At 35.0% G+C, this 15,363-nt stretch overlaps 1 protein-coding gene across 2 annotated transcripts in view; it reads left to right on the top strand.

Annotated features, from left to right (window-relative positions):
- The window catches only part of LOC124984851 (potassium voltage-gated channel subfamily C member 2-like), a 29,158-nt gene that overhangs the window by 9,242 nt on the left and 4,553 nt on the right, over window positions 1-15,363 (top strand). Inside the window, exon 2 of one of the 2 annotated variants that reach the window (XM_047552937.1) lies at window positions 7,985-11,896. The exons of the other annotated variant lie outside the window; for it this stretch is intronic. The gene's annotated coding sequence lies outside the window, so the exon portion shown is untranslated. Of the gene's footprint in view, window positions 1-7,984; window positions 11,897-15,363 lie in introns of those variants that run through there. 2 annotated transcript variants of the gene reach the window in all.

The following is a 15,363-nucleotide window of genomic DNA, read 5'->3' as shown; positions in this document are numbered from 1 at the left end:
ATATTCCTCCAACCTTTGTTTCCAGAGTTGAAGTTAGTATCTTTCCAATATAGCAAAAGTCTGGACTAATGTCTTTCTTACCTGTTTAACTCTGGTCCAACTTTCCAATGACATTTCTGAACTTACTATGGATGTTTTCAGGATATCTAGGAGGTCTTCCTCATACACAGTCATTCCCAACACTGTAGCTAAACTGCTACTGAAAATTATTTTCCCCACTCAATGTTTCCCTTTGGTTCCTTCTAGTTAACTGAGCAACTCACTTCACTGCTCAGGTTATTCAGGATATGTAATGAGCATTTCTATTCTCACAAAAGCTACAGTGTACTTGCCACTGTCAGTTCTCAGAAAAAGAGAACAGGCCAAGATGATTATTAAATGAAAACTAGCTAAACTCTATGGGGAACTCAATCAATTTTCTTAAAAGTCTTACTTTATACTTAACTTGATGATACTTTGATGCCTTCTGTTCAAAATAAATTATCCAGTTACAAAATGACAGTCAAGTCAATAAAGATCACTACACCTTTTGTGCCTTAAAGGACTCTATCCTTAAAGGACTCTATTCTGCTCTACCTTCCATCTTTAAATACTGCTAAGGGCTTATTATATATGTTCATACTTACCACTAACTGATCAAATCTCTATATCCTATGTATACATGCTCATATTATCCAATAATGTAATCATTTCCATTATACCTATGTCTACTAAAATTTGGTGTCATCACTAATTTAAATAGAAAATGATTTTAAAATTTTTTACTTAAATCCCCCTTGTATCTCAGATCCTCTTTCTAGAACAATTTTCCTCTTAATTTATACAATAGACAAATTTAGACAATAGACACATCTATAATGTAAATCTATTAAAACATTCATTTTTTGATAATCAAAACATCTTTGCTTTATATCTGGTCTTCTGAAGTAATATTATTATTATGTGCTAAACCTAAACTTTCTTTACTTTTTTTAAAGGCTTAAGGCAAAATTTTATTTTCATAATAAATTGATTTCCACTACAGATTTTTTTAAACTGGTAAATACACTTTAAATGTCTCCAGAAATTTGTCCCATCTGCCAGACAAGATTATCATTCCTTAAGGCAGATAACACTATCTTTATTTTACATTCCTTTTAGAATATACCTCACAGAGCAGCATATACCTCTGAGCATTTACTGCTGAGATTAAAAATATAGCTAGAAACCTAAATTCCAGGTTAGATTCACAGCCTTAGAGCCACTCAACAAGCATATTTATAGGTAAAATCTGAAGTTCCAACAGATCCATCACAGGACAGAACCCCAGCTTCAGGGACAAAGTGAACATTTGTCCCAGAGTGAGCCTAAGAAACTGAGCCAGCCTAATTGGTTTGAGCCTGATGAGACTGCAAAAGGACATGCCTGCCTGGCAAATCTCAAGTGGCCTCTGCATAAGAAATGTGAAATGACATGGTCAGCACTCAGAGGAAATCTGGGAATTCCAGCTCTGGCTCCTCAACTGTCAAAGTTGTTTTACACAACTGATTAGTAAGAAATACAGTGAGCTTTTAATCCACTCATTTGAAAATTAGTAAGGAATGTAATATCACAATATACTATTTTGCTGTACAAGATAATAATCAAGAAAAATTTGGATATATGTCATGTGGAACATTTTTATTTCTAATTTATACTTTGTAAGATGTGTGACAATGTACAAAAATATCCAGTGGTGATTTTTTTTGGTATTGATTTATTTGTAATATTTTACCACATAATAAGAATTACCTTTAAAAAATTTAGCTTTCGTTCTATAAAGGCCATTAGGATAATTTTTTTTTCATTGTAGATGGACACAATACCTTTATTTTACTTATTTATTTCTATGTGGTGCTGAGCATTGAACCCAGTGCCTCACACGTGCTGGTCAAGTGCTCTACCACTGAGCTACAATTTCAGCCCCACATTAGAATAAATTCTTAAGCCTACAAAAGACACCTTGGTACCATTGCTCCCAGGCAAATCTGACTCCAAAGCAGCATGCATGTAGTTACTTGTTCTAATGATACACAGTCATTCTGAAGCACAACCATTTAATTAGATCGGCAGGGGGCAGTGGAAGTTCAGGCAGTCTTATAGACCTCTATGAGAGGTACACACCAACCTATTAATAACGTCCTTCTAACTGTGCCAACTTTGGAATGGGACCACCATGCCATCTTATCACACTAAACGGGGATCCCCTGGAAAAAATGAGGCAATTTTCTTAATTTTGGAAAACATTTTCACAATAAATTTCTGAATTGATCTGTCACCACTCATAAATCATTTAGTATTCTAATAACTTTTTTAGATTATCTCATTTATATTTGTTGACTTAGAATCTTTTAAAATCTTTATTGTTCTTTCTATTAATTCTGGAAAATAATCTTTCAAATTCTTGATTCTGTATGTTCATTTCTTCCTTTGAACAAGAAAAATTCTCAGCCATTACATATTTGGCTATTTTCTCTGATTAATTTCTGCATTTTCTATTCTTCCTATTTATTCTCAGTTTTAAGATTGGGTGATTATAAAATTTTTCTTCCAAAAATTAAAATGATTAAGTTATAAATTAAAAAGTGACATAGGAAAATTTGTGTAACCAGGAATTTCCAAGCAACAAAAACTGGTAAAACTGCTCCAGTAAGGATCCAAGAAGCTCACTGACCTGGAACCAATCTCTCTTAGCATGCTGACTTACTGTATATATGAATATGCCTTACTTTCCTACTCTTACATGCTTATCTCTGATGGTTCTGTTTCTACAGCTTATTAAACCTTCAAGGGAACGATATCTTATTCATGGTTTATGTCCTGCTCTTCTCAAATGTAGATTTAAGTCACATTTCATGAATATCCAAATATTTTGCAGTAAAGGGATCACCAAGAAATTTTAATTCTAGATACACAAATTTTGAATAGCACCATTTCAATATTGAATAACACATTTTTTATTTTATTACATTTCATCATTAAATATTTTGCTTAGGGACCATCTAATTTCTCATAGTAAATTTAGAGATAGAAAAAGTATTTGCTATTCCCCTTAGAGGAATAGAATCTTAGCTTATATACTAGTAATAAGCCTGGTAAGTTAATTCCTCCCTTATACAGTGTTGTTGAAATAAGTAACATAAATTCTAGTTGTTTGAACTATGAAATGCATATTTCTTAAAATCTGTATGGTCACTCATGAAATAAATTTTAAGCAAGATTTTTTTCCTCTGTGAGCTTTTTTTGAGTTAAAAATATTTCATGTTGGATATTTAGATATATATTATGTTTTAACTGTAATATATCACAGGGGTTATTTTACTCAGTTGTGTGGAGTATTCACTCTGTTTTGACATCTCTGTCTTAGAAGATATCCATAACCTTTCCCCTCTGTTTATAATTTTGCACAAAGGACAGGGGATATTTATAAAAGCCAGCCAGTTCTTTTGGACTATTATCATGCAATTATGCTTAATCTATCTCTATGATATACTCTTCTGTGTCTAAAATTTTCTTTTTCCATCTTTTTTGTTTTGTTTTGTCTTTAGCTTGTTAATTCTTTTAATTTTTCCTACCATTTAAAATTGTCAGCATTATATTTTTGTATTGGCTATGCTATATATTTCATCTTCACAAAATTAGCAAATATTAGAGTTATTGACTTAGTTTACTAATCATAACATAAAGTCGGGTTTGTCAACTGAAATCCACTATCAAGTAGAACTGGTGTAATCAGAATTACAGTGTGAGTAATTCTCAAATGAAATAGTCATTTATATTTCTAAATAGTTCACACTTCTATAGCAAATTATATTTGTCAACCTGACTAGGGTAGGCCATATTACCTACCTATTTAATCATATAGCATTTATGTTTTGCTGTAAAGGCATCTTGTAAATGTGTTTATCATCTATATTAGATGATTTTAAGTAAGATTACATTTAATAATATGATTGAACAAAAAGATCACAATGAATCCCAATTTTATGTATAATTATAATGTACCAATAAAAATAGTGTGGTTGCTTTTCATCTAATTAGTTGAAAGATCTTAAAGCCAAAAGATATTCTCCTAGAGAAAAGATTTATTATAAGGAAAGGACTCGTGGGATTGTGGGGTTGTCAAGATGGAAATCCCTAGATCAGGTGGGGAGCTCATACTAGAATTAACTATTTTCTTGAGACAGAATTTCTTCTTTTCCAGAAATCTTGGTTTTTGCTATTAGGGCTTTTCAACTAATTAGTTTTGTTGTATTTCCTAGAGAACTCTGACACTGATACCCACTTACAATGTTCCAACTTCTGCAGCACTGGTATTACACAATGGAAAGGAAGTGATCACAAGGCCATCTTTCCTCTCCCTTTTCTGTGAAATTTGTCTGGAATCAAAATAATGTAGCTTATAAATTTTATAAATGCACAAGTAAATGACACAAATCCTTTGTGGAAGAACACCAGGCTTGGATAAGGACCTACACCTATAACCTCATTTTACCTTAATAACCTCTTTCAAGATCTTCTCTCTAAACAAAGTCACATTCTCAGTTAATGAGGATTAGAAGTGCCACATATGAATTTCACAGGACACACTCTAGACTATAGCAATGCAACCTGGGCATGTTTCTTCAGAATCCTAATACTACATTTTTCATGCTTGATCTTGCTTGTCCTTTGTTTCTATGGGGCTAGTTGACTGACAATGGGATCTCAAATAACTTGCAGAGCACAATACTATTTAAGAATAAAAAACAATCTAAAATTTTTTAAAGACTTCACCCTCTCCCCTCCAAGTCTCTAACTCTTAGTCCTGACATTCCAGAAGCTGTTCATCTTCTGTGACTAGATTTACTTTAGCTATGAGTCATTTAGGCTGACTTTTATAGCTGAGACAATTCATTCTCAGAATATTAAAGAGCACAGAAGGGGAAAGTGTCAGGGTGAAACCAAACCAGTTTTAATGTTAAGACATAATTCTAGAATGCTATTATTATAGATACCACAATGTTTTGATCCATTCTTAAAATATTTTTAGGCAATCTCATGTGCTAAATTTTCAACTCAAAAAGTACAGGAAATAAATCATGTTCATTTTTAAATGACATTGTATGATTTGTGACCAATTTTGGGAAGGACATGAGTTTGAATGCTTAAACAGGTGTGCTAACCTTTTGTTATGATTTGTGCATCTGTAGTTCATGAGATATTTTTCTCTGCTTTTCACCTATGGAATGCAATTATTTGTTCTACTACATAAAGAAAGAGGGAGGTTGGTGAGATCTCTGATTTGTGCTTTGATTTGAAAGTTCAATACTTTTCAGAGTCAGAAACCCAATTATTTTAGATATTTTGAAATGGAAACACAGGTATATATAAGAAAACAAAAAAATCCCTGCTGGATGGTACTAGAAAAATGTCAGTGACATTTGATACAAATGTTAAGATGTTCTAGAATGTTCTTTACACTCTAAGCAATGACATAATCTGATAAAAGAGGATCTAAAAAATATTGGTAATGAGGCTCGTAATGGTGACTAACACCATGGCACAGGAAAACATGTAAGTTCTTTACATTTTAATTTTATTATATCCTCATTAAAAAAGTGATCAGGTATTTCATTACAGACCTGACAAACTCAGGGAGAAAAAGTTCATGACCTATCCAAGAAAACCCTGCTACCAAGTGGCAGACTTCTAATTTAAAAATCAGATATAAACATACACTAATATACAGATGAACATGTTCTCATCTTTTTAGAATAATATGTTCATTTAAGTGAGTCATGCATAAAGTGTAAAAGTCTTCTGTGTTGCTCCATTAATTACCAGTAAATTAAATGAATTCATGGAATCCCCAGAGATGTAAAATTAAACACTAACAATATCTCAGCATTAGTCTGTCCCCACCATTAGTTGCAGAGCATTTATTACTATCTTATATTATATTATTACATTTTTGCTTATGTGCATATTGTTACTGTTCCCCACTAAATCAAAAGAAATAGGAGATATGCTCACTGCAATAAACTCAAAGCCTAGGCCACTGCCTAGCATCCAGGTACTCAATAAATATTTACCAAATAAGTGAATGACAAATTAAGCACTGCTGAATCAAAGAACAAAGCATTCAAATAAAATACATCAGACAGTGCACAGTTACCAACAAAAGTTCTAGGATTAAATTCATCCATGAAATTCAAACCCCTATAAGCATCAACAGGCAAACATCTATACTAATGACAAACTTGTTACTTGGATCCACTTCTTCAGAATCATATAATGAGAGTTCAAATTAGTATTAGGGATCTACTTAAATATGCCATCTATCACCAGTGAAAGCAATGTTAGGAAATCAGAATGGCAGCTATCAAGAATACAAGCAACAATAAGTGTTGGCGAGGATGTAGGGGAAAAGTTACACTAATACTTTGCTGGTAGGGATGTAAATTGGTGTAACCATTATGGAAAACAATATGAAGAACCCTAAGAAATGTTGGAATGAAACCACCCTTTGACCCAGTGATCTCACTCCTTGGTTTATACCCAAAGGACTTAAAATCAACATACTACAGTGACACAGCCACATCAATGTTTATAGCAGCTCAATTCACAAGAGCTAACTATGGGACCAACTTAGATACCTAGAAGCCCTTCAACAGATGAATGGATAAAGAAAATGTGCCATACACAACACACACACACACACACACACACACACACACACACACGCACACAATGGAATATTACTCAGCTTTAAAGAACGATGAAATTCTAGCATTTACTTGTAAATGGATGGAGTTAGGGAATATCATGCTAAATGAAATAAGCCAAATCCTAAAAATCAAAGGCTGAATTTTTCTCTGATATGCAGACACTAATCCACAATAAGTGGGGGGATAGAGAAGAATACAGTTACTTTATATTAGGTAGAGGGGAAGAAAAGGAAATGGGGGAAGGAATGATAGTAGAGTGAAACAGACTTTATTACCTCATGTAAATGTATGACTGCATGAACCATGTGACCCTGCAATATGTATAATCATGGGTTTGATTTTCATCACCACATGTAAATAAATGAATAAATAAAAGACTATCGACATCTAAAAAAAATTTAAAAAGAAACCTCACTTAAAACTCAATTACTTCACAATTACTTGGGCCACCTTACACTAGGGCAGAAAAAGTAGTACTGCCAAATACTCATGATTAGCTTTCACCGGATGTAACCTAATTAGAGGATTAATACCTTTTAGGGATGAATAATCTGAAAGGGCTACTGTTCTGGGTAAAAACCACAGGCAGGGAATTGGAGGAAGTAGGTCATTGAGGGTGTGCCTTTAGGGTTTGCATTTTGTCCCTGGCACCTCGTGCTCTGCTTCCTGGCTGCACGAGGTAAGCAACTTTCCTCTACCATGCTCTTTTACCATGATGGTCTGCCTTACCCCGGGAGCACAGCAACAGAGCCATTGACCATGAACTGAGATCTCTGAAATGATGAGTCCAAAATAATTTTTTTTCCTCTAAAGTGTTCTGGACATTACTTCAGTCACAGAGATGTATGTAATACACCATATTAGTGAAGAAGAATCTTGACAAGAACTAAAATATCCCCAACTGTAAACTTTCCAACCTAGGTAAATCTAAATGTTTTGTGAAAATATCAGATACTGAAAGTTACTCTCCAAATGATGCATAGCAAGACAATGCAGAACAGAACAGGAAATCCTAGAGCAACACCTTTGACATCTAGGAACACCTAATTGCAACCCTCTCGCACATGTCAAATTTTTTGAATTTTAAAAAGTTTTAGCATATCATAGTCAAGTTCTTAGGAATATTTTATTTCATGCTGGAGATTAAAATTTATATTTCATATGATCACTTGAATTTCTGAAAGTTTCAAATCATTTCTTCTCAATTAGATTGAATAGCAGAAATTTATCTAATAAAATATTTGATTCTACCCTAGGAAAATTAAAGTGTAGAGGAGCTAAGAGTCTGGAAAATGGACATGAGATTCTCCACTACCACTCATGTGCCTCCTCCATCCTGACCATTCAGAGCCAGCCCAGGAACAGACACTGCAAATGTGATGACATCAGTGCTGAATGGAATTAAGAGTCTTCTACTCTCAGAAAAAGTAGAGCCAGAGAATAATTGGGGAAGATCACTGGAAAGAATGTTGCTGCATTTTTTCTCCTGAACTTCTTCCTCTAGCCCTGCCATTTCAGGACCATGGGTATTCATTCCTTCTGGGGAAGAAAAATGTACCTTAGAAGAAGAGATTATTCCTGAGTTTCTGGTAGAAAATTGAATTTCTCTTAATATCTCTAGTGAGATGATAGTTTCAAAAGGCATGTGGTTCACTCTGAGAGCTGTGTACTTAACAGGGGGAAAATATCAATGCTCTCAAAGTTTTCTTTTTTTCCTAGCAGGCTAGGAAGGATGCAGAATACAAGGGAAAAAAGAGTGTCAGAGAGAGGGAAGACACAAAAGTCCTTCCTGGGCCAAGGGAGAACTTACAAGGAACCACAGAGACAGATTCAGGATTTAAATGCCACTCTATAGGGTGTGCTCCTTTCCTCCTTCCCCAGATAGAAATGAGCTGGGGAAGAGGTATCTGGGGAGTGAAAGAAGGAAAAGTGAAACTGGGAAGCCCAGAGCATAGGATTTTGTACCCAATTTCCTGTTTGTACCTCAATGAAAAGTTTACTGCATGTCTTATTAACAATAGGAGCAATCTCTGGAGAGTAAGAGTGGTGCCTGGCACATTTAGACATCAAGCACTTCTGGGAAAGTGTCTGGATTTGGAAACAGTAAAACGGTGACATTCAAGTGCTTAGTGGACATATTTTCAGGAATCTGTGCTACATCACACATTTTTCAAATGACTGAGAAATTCACATTAGATATAAATTTCTGTGCAACTCTACAAGGGGAGAGAGAGAAAGAGAGAGATTGTACTATATTATAGGCAAATATTATGTTATATTTCAAATTTCCAGGAATAAGATGGTGGGATGCCCTGCAGAGGAAAATCATTTCTTCCCAAACTGTACATGAAAATACCCAAAGGGGGCTATAACAATGCATTTCCATTGAACTATATAAAACTTAAGCTCAAAACAAATATCGAGTTTAAAATCTCAGTCCCATCCTTAGCCCTCTGTCTTAGTTGCTGGAGTACTCATAATGCTTTCTTGGCTTTTCACAAGGGGCTCTTTCTAAGCCTGAGGAAGATGTCTAACCATAATTGTTTAAAGTAAAACAAATGACTCACATATGTTGGTAAAGTTTTTGAGATTGCTTTGACAAAGTCACACCTTTTAACTTTCTAGTCAACCAATACTATATAAATAAGGATTCAAGGACAAAAATCAACATACCATTACAGCTAATAGCCCTAATATTCTGGACTTCTTCTCTTGGAAAAAATTAATTTTTAAAAATGCATTGAAAAATAATTCAATCAATATACAAGGACATAAAAAGTAGAAGCTCCTCACACATTAGTACAAATATTATCCAAACACAGTCACTGGTAACTTTCTACAAGTCTACACAGATAAATGGGGGGTGGGCAGAGCACACAAACACAAGATGTTTACTTGTATACAAATAAATGATTTAGTTTTTTTCTTCACAAACCAAATGAGCCAGTACCATATTTATTATTTTGTATTTACAGATTTTGCAAAGCAATAATCCCAAAATGTTTGCCCAGGTTCATAGGTATAGATCAACAAACATCCTTTTCAATAGCTTCATCATAACATAATCTAGCTATAATATCATAAAGTAGCTATTTTTCTTATTGATGAGTATTTCTAAACCTTTCCTATCCAACTATTACAGCAAACATTGTTATATGACTATTTCCTCAAACTTATAAGTATTTGTTGGGTCTACTTTTAGTCACATGTAAGTAATAATCTCATTCCATATGAGAAAAGATACATGACCAGTTTACCCCTGGTAGCACAGTTCCTCTAGTGTTGAGTCTGAATGCAGTGTTCCTTTTGGTGTTTGTCCAAAGTTTTGCTTTGGTAGTTTATCTTTTAATCATAATAAGGATCAGCATTTTCAAAGAATCCTAGAGTGTTCAGTGAGAAGGAACTCTGGTAGATTTGTAATTGAGAGCTGGAGAACAGACCTCCAAGGCAACACAGCTACTCAGCAGTCAATGCGAGAATAGAAATATGCTTCCTAATTCCAGACCACTTTCACTGGATCATACTCCACCTGCTTGCTGGAGGAGACACCCATGCTTAGAAACCTTCTTATGAAAGCAGCAACTGGAACTGTAAGAGCTCCTGATGTGGAGCTTCCCCAGGGGATCCCTTCTCGCCACAGGAAATCTTAAGCAGTTTCTTTCCTTCACTTAATTCATCACAAGACACTGATAGGGTCTGCTGGCTGGATATAGAAAAGCAAAATGTGTGCCTTGTTCTTAAAATACTTCATTTGAAACAGGAACAATGAGGTTAGTAAATTTTTCAAAGGATTTCTTTTGCCCCAATTCTTTGAGGACAATCAAGGAAACAGAAAAAAAGATCAATGGACCACTTTGGAGGTTCAAAGCAGTCAAAAATAACATCTCACTAGATGAGTCAGAAAAGTCTTCATGGAGTGTATTACCTGTGACCTTTAAAGATCAATAGGGGAGAGGATTAAAAATGTGATCCTTTTCTCTCTCCCCTATGAAGTCACTTTCTAAATATAAACATTTTCATTTTCATTTGCATACACACACACACAAAGAAGTAAAATACAATTCTAAGAAAGTCTTATGTAGATGTAGAAAAAATGTTGAGTAAAAATTACATATATTCAAAATGAAAGAGCTTAAGGAATTTTCAGTCCTATTCAGTACAAATTGAAGAACAGAAAAGTTTGTTCAAAAACTTACCATCCCACATGCACTCCTCTGGCATCTGTAGGATGAAGACAAACCAGCGCTCAGAGGCAAGCAGAATTGCAATGATCCAATTTAGAGAGATGAACTGATTGATGAATTGACTTCTTCTGCCTTAGGGCAGTGCGATTTTTGATAGTTTGCTTTAAAATACACTTTAGGTAGAGACAAAAATTCCAGTGCTGAACACTAATTTCTTTCAAATAGGTTTTTCTCTGTGTTAGAGAGAAAACAGCTTTAGTACTTCCCACCTCTTTCTGAAGAGAGAGGGAAAGACTCTGGAAAGAACTTGCCCTTGGCAATCAATCTTGCCAGGCTTGTAACTGGTCACTAATTAGCCTTTAACACCATAGTCCATCTTGCAGGTCAGCAACACGGTCATCATCATCCACGTTCCTGTGCCCCAGGTGGGTAGGCATTTCCGTAGTGTGACAATCTTCCTCTGCCCATACAATTCCTACTGCTGGACAGGTCTTCTCCTTTCTCCCTGTTCTCAAAAGTCATATATTCATCACTTAAAGCAACTCAAGTGTTCCTCTGAAGCTTTTGCAATCAAGCCAGGCCTCGTACTTCATGCTGACATTGTCCCCCTCACATAATATGCTCCAGTCACACTGAAATGATGATGGATCCTAGACTCTTTCCAACCTAAGGATCCCTGTTCATGTTATTTCCTACTCTCAGAGCTCTTATCCTTCCATTCCTTGGTTGGCTAATTCATACTATTCCTCTGAGTCCCCATTTAAATATCATGACTTCAGAGTCCTTCAATGTGATCCTCTCCTAACCAGCACCCACACTCACACGTTCACTCAAAAAACATGGTCATTTTTTTTGTCTCATATCTTATAAATGTTCTCAATAAAAAGACTTCTATAAGAATGTTTTATTCTAGAAACTTTCAAAACATCTTTTTACATTTTTTAATGTTTAATTTTTAATTTTTTTATTTTTACAGACTGCATTTTGATTCATTGTACACAAATGGAATACATCTTTTCATTTCTATGGTTGTGCATGATGTAGATTCACACCATTTGTGTAATCATACATGTACATAGGGTAATGATTTCTGGCTAATTCCACCATTTTTCATGCCCCTCCCTCCTCCATTTTCCTCTCGGTAACCTAAAGTTCCTCCATTCTTCCACCCCCACCCCTCCAACCCCATCATATATCATCATCCACTTATCAAAGAATACATTCAGCCTTTTTGTGTGTGATTGCCTTATTTCACTTAGCATGATGTTCTCCAATTCCATCCATTTATCTGCAAATGCCATAATATTATTCTTCTTTATGGTTGAATAATATTCCATTGTGTATATATACCACAGTGCCTGTTCAATAAATGGTGATGGGAAAACTGGAAATCCCTATGCAATAAAATGATATTATACCTCTATCTCTCACCCAGCATAAAACAGTTCAGGATGGATCAAAGACTTAGGAATTAGACCAAAGAACCTGCACCAAATAGATTGACAAAGTAGGCTCTACTCTTCAAAATGTTGGCTTAGGATCAGCCTTCCTTAACAAGACTCCCAAAGCACAAGAAATCAAAGCAAGAATCAATAAATGGGATGGATTCAAACTAAAAAGCTTTTCCTCAGCAAAGGATACAATCAACAATGTGAAAAGAGAGCCTACCGAGTGGGAGAAAATCTTTTCCATGCACACTTCAGATAGAGCATTAATCTCCAAAATTTATAAAGAACTTACAAAACTTTACACCAACAATACATAAAACCCAATCAATAAATGGGCCAAGGAACTGGACAGACACTTTACAGAAGAAGATATACAGGCAATTAATAAATACATAAAAAAAGCATTCAACATCTCTAGTAATTAGAGAAATGCAAATTAAAACACCCCTAGATTTCATGGTCATTTTCTTTGCCTATTTATCATCTATCTTCTCTATTAGATTGAATAAAACATAAAGACAAGAGGCATATCTGCCTGTATTAGCACAGCATCCTAGAAGCTAGAACAGTCCTTTTGTACTGTCATAGGAAAAAATGACATTCTTGCTTGGCTGACTAGATGGTCAGCTGGATGAATGATTTGCCATGATTAGCTCAAAAACCCAAACCCTAGCTCTGCTTTTTGAGAGCTGAAAATGTCAAGACTAAGCAGTAGCAAGCCTTGAGGATGTATGATTTGTATATCCAATTTCAGTTGCTGAGGGAAAACAAAAAGCCACAATAGTACTAAAACTTAATCCCTTGATACAACAGGGACCTCAGAGCTCTGCTGAAGTCCTTAAGCACAGAGTTGCTTAAGGCTCTTAAGAAATGAGAAGGCTCTTTTTGTCAGAGGGGTATGGATGGGAAGTGTCAGGAGGTACAAGTGAGGGTGGTAAATGTGGCACAGTGGTAGAGCTTGCCTAGCATATGCCCTGGGTTCCATCCCTAGCACCACAGAAAACTAAACAAGGTCTGGGTACAGGTGAGTATTCCTGTCCTGTGTCCTTCAGAAATAAAGGATAACATTTTCTATAATAATCATGAATTTTATCATATGAAAATTTAAAACCTAGAAATTTAAATTTAAAGAGCAAGTTTCATTGATAAACAATAAGTTTATGTTAAAAAAAGAATAATAGCATTCTGGCTATGTTAAGCAGGCAATGAAATACAGAATACGGCCTCCATATAAAAAAGAAAATATTTTTCAGTGATCAAGACATTACCCAAATAAGACAAATGATGTTTCATTGCCAAAGCATGTACGGCTCTCAAAATTTTCATCTACTAAATAATAAAATGATAGTTACAGATCTGACCAACTTTATAATCCCATAATTATTTAACAATAATTCCCACCTGTGGAACTTCTGATACAATAAAACAAAGCACAGTGATTCTCATGTGTTGTCCTTTCAATTAAAATAGTTTACCTACAAACAAACACTGATGCAGCATTTTACACTTTACAAAGCACAAATTCCATTTTGTAACCAAATTCACAATTATAATGGGAGAAATGATGAGAATGAAGCTTCACCAATACAGATTAATACAGTTCCATACACTATCACTTCTGCCAAAAAATAGATTGTACTTGAAGTTGAGGCTCAATAAATAGCATATGAAATATTATGTTTATAATAATTCAAAAAAAACTTCTGAAGAGTGTGTGTGTGTGTGTGTGTGTGTGTATATATATATATATATATATTACATAGTATACTAATTATCCTACAAATAAATAGCAAGTGTCAAAGAAAGCACTAGGATCGTTATTTCAAAGACCAGCAAACACATGAAGAGAAGTAACATATTGCTGGTAAGTACCGGTCCATGTTTATCTACTTATCTATCTGGACAGTTATTGTGTGCAACATTTTATGTAATCATATTTGGAGTTGCAAAATTTTTCCAAAATCATAATTACATACATGTGGGAAGCCATTCATGTTGACTCGTATGAGAACCAAGCATAGTTTGAACCTTTAACCAGGAGTCTTTGATCTCAGGAACTCACAGTTGGATAATCACTGCTCAAAACACCTGAGTCCCATGTTTATCCTGTGATAGCTCACCACCCAGTTCAAATATAAGCATTGGATGTGGGAGTGACCGACCAGAGCCAAATGACTTGCTTACCTCCACTCTGTTTTTCTTGAAGAAGTTTCTACTGGTCCCCTTCCATCTATACCACTATAAGTAAAGCAAGCTCAGGCTCCTTCCTTTGTTAGAGCTAGACCCTTCTGGACAGCTCAACCGGTCACACCCCTGCTCTTAAGATAATTTTGCCATCTGTCTTTATTTTTGATAAATAAATTTCATACTTTTATTTTGCAGCCAGCCCCTCCCTCCAACAGGAACCCTTTCCCTCACCCACGTGGGACATGGGATAGAATTTGCCTCTCCATACCATTGTAGTGTTAAATCAAAAACTGTCAATCAGTACCATTCGTTTATAATCCCTCATCTGAGTCCATTGCCTCAGTCTGAGCATTCATAATAAGAATGAAGAAAGTATATCTATAACCACCTAATCTTCATCAACCACACTGGTGCATGCTCATTAACATTCTATCATCCCACTTTCCACTGTGACACAATTCATAAAAGAATAACTCACCGATGATTGTTCAAGAAAGCAGCTGACCAGGCAGAGTGCTGAGATGAACACTCTCATAGATTATAGAGTACAATAATGCATTATAATTGAGTCATCAGCTCATGTTCAATAGTTTTGAAAAGAAAGAAGTGTCATTAACACAAACAGCAATCTCCTCCAACTTTAACTGTGTGTAGCCTGTCATCTGGTTCTCTTAACACTTTACTATTCTGAAATAAACCACTGACACTGGTTACTATACTTTCACAAATGGTATGGATACTTCTGATGTAGTATAGTCAGATGTAAACTAAGCTTATGATGTAATGTATTTTTACATGCTTTACCAAGAAAGGAGA

The sequence above is a fragment of the Sciurus carolinensis genome, chromosome 5 (genome assembly GCF_902686445.1).
Source record: "Sciurus carolinensis chromosome 5, mSciCar1.2, whole genome shotgun sequence".
Lineage (NCBI taxonomy): Eukaryota > Metazoa > Chordata > Mammalia > Rodentia > Sciuridae > Sciurus > Sciurus carolinensis.
The sequence above is the reverse complement of the archived record's forward strand: the minus strand, read 5'-3'. Positions and strand labels throughout refer to the sequence as shown.